The 2,249-nt window shown below is 34.9% G+C and overlaps 1 long non-coding RNA gene across 1 annotated transcript; it reads right to left on the bottom strand.

Moving 5' to 3' along the window:
- Positions 1–1,070: 1,070 nt before the first annotated feature.
- Positions 1,071–1,989, bottom strand: LOC142626876 (uncharacterized). Its single transcript, XR_012842680.1, has 3 exons — positions 1,698–1,989; positions 1,422–1,493; positions 1,071–1,313 (listed from the first exon to the last, which is right to left on the bottom strand). It is a non-coding gene; the product is annotated as an uncharacterized LOC142626876 (long non-coding RNA).
- Between the last annotated feature and the right edge of the window lie 260 nt (positions 1,990–2,249).

Here is a 2,249-nt window from a genome sequence, read left to right as displayed (position 1 = left end):
TAATTTGGCATCAAACATGTTTGAATCTATCTTTTTTAACCCGTTATATAGTGATTAACAAGTCATTGACTCATTAAAAAAATATTGGCACTAAAATTATACATGAAATGTATCTTTAGTTGCCACATATATAATAGGTTAGAGCAAGATAGTTTCAAATATGTTTGGAGACTAATTTATTCCTCCAAGTTTTGTTTGGTGTGTTTATATATATAACTTATTAAATAAAAAAGTGTGTATATATATGTGTGTGTATATAACAAAAAAAGTGTGTGTGTATATATATGTACATAGGAGTTATTTTGATAAATATATTAGTATTGCAACGTGGTACTCTCAAACAAAAATTTCTAACTCCGCCCTTGTATATGCATGCATATGCGTGTATGTATTTCAATGTGCAAAGAGGATAAAAGTATCTAATATTTCTTATGCATGCACCCAAAGCACTAGGTATGATCTTCTGGATGGGGCATATTTTACCAATGGTCATGTCGAATCCGCGGCTTTTGAGTTCACGATACTCTTGGCACAAGGCACAAGGCACAAGGCACATGACTCATAGCTAGGGTGGTTGATGTTGTACCGGCACCGGCCGTACCAGCCGGTACATACCGTACCGGCCAGTACATTGGTACCGATACACTTCTATATTGTACCGGAAAAAATATCGTCTGTACCGGCCATACTTGCCAATTTCGGGCAATACTGGCCGGTATCGGGCGTACCGGCCGGTACAGAAAAAAACTTTTTTTTTTTAGTTTTGTAATTTTTGAATTTTTGTAAGGGCATAATGTTAACTTATTTACATTAACTTATTAGTATTATTTATTTTCTTAGTATGCAATGAACAATTAAGCTTTCTATTTTTTAGATTATGTTTTTTTTTTTTTTCTTTTAATTGTTACTAAAGTCTAAAATTATGAATAATTTGTTCTGAATTAAGGTAATGTTTTATGATAAACTTTTATATTTACTATAATATAAGTGAAATATTATATGTTTATAAACATGGTTCTAGAGATTTTGGTGTGTATGTGTGTGTATATATATATAAAATAGAGGTAAACCTGAAACAGTACAACGGTATTAACCGGTATCCGAAATATATCGTACCGGTGGCCAAACCGGTACAGCCTCCGTACGGTATTGACTTCCTTGCTCACAGCACCAATGAACCAAGCAATCCCCACAAGGTTTCTCCCCGAACCTGTACTGCTGCCTCAATTTGGAGCGATAGAAGCACGAGTACAAACATCCACAACCAGTCAAAATTGAAATTAATGTGTACACCGCTCCGCTAGCAGCACAAGCTGCAATGCAAGTCACCTCCCCACTTATTAACAATCAATCACACCAATTACCATCACCATTATAAGCCTAATACATCTAATCACTGGAACCAAATTCACCATACTTACACGATGATCTTCCATCTACGATCTCTGCAATTCGCCCAAAAGTAATACACGGGCACAACCATGTTATGCAACCTGTGAAAAAGAAAAATACTAGTAATCAATCGGGCAAACATACTCTCTACATTTAAAATGTGAATATTTTCCTAATTTTGCCTTTCAAAATACACGCATATATTAGCGGATGTGAATATTTTGTAAAATAGTGAATGTAATATGAGTGTGAGAGAATATTTTCTCTTGTAAAGTTAGTAATTTTTTTAGTAATTTGCTACTTACGGGAGTTTAAAACCTAGACGTCTTATTTTTGCTATGTGAAAGGGTTTAAGTTTCTAAAATTTGGGACGTCTTCAAAGCAGTCGCAGAGGCCAGTGGACCAAGGTACTGGAGCTGATCTGGACTCAACTTGAAACGCAATTGTCTAGGACTTCTCTTGGACTTGGATTGTGGAGTTCTTTTCGGAAGCACTTGGGTTGGACATAATGACTGCGTGAAATGATACGGGTTGGGGTCGAATAAATGAAAGAAAAGGCTGAAGGAGAATTTGAGAACGCTGTGGATGCAGGGATATTATGAAGAGGTGCAATGATAGTGCTGGAGTTATAAAGGTGTCCTACGAAAGGATTAACTCAATAATGGTTTTTTTTTTTTTTTTGAGAAAGTAATGGTTCTTGTTTTAGGAGCTGAGTTTTTATTTGGAAACATATTTTGTCACACATTTTAACATAACTTGCACATTAATCAATGTGTTATTAAATTTTATAATTTGCACATTGACATTATATACCATTGGTCCGTGAAAATTAATTTAATCACCATTTGACCTGACTA

Source organism: Castanea sativa, chromosome 3 (assembly GCF_040712315.1).
Source record: "Castanea sativa cultivar Marrone di Chiusa Pesio chromosome 3, ASM4071231v1".
In the NCBI taxonomy this organism is placed as follows: domain Eukaryota; kingdom Viridiplantae; phylum Streptophyta; class Magnoliopsida; order Fagales; family Fagaceae; genus Castanea; species Castanea sativa.
The sequence above is the reverse complement of the archived record's forward strand: the minus strand, read 5'-3'. Positions and strand labels throughout refer to the sequence as shown.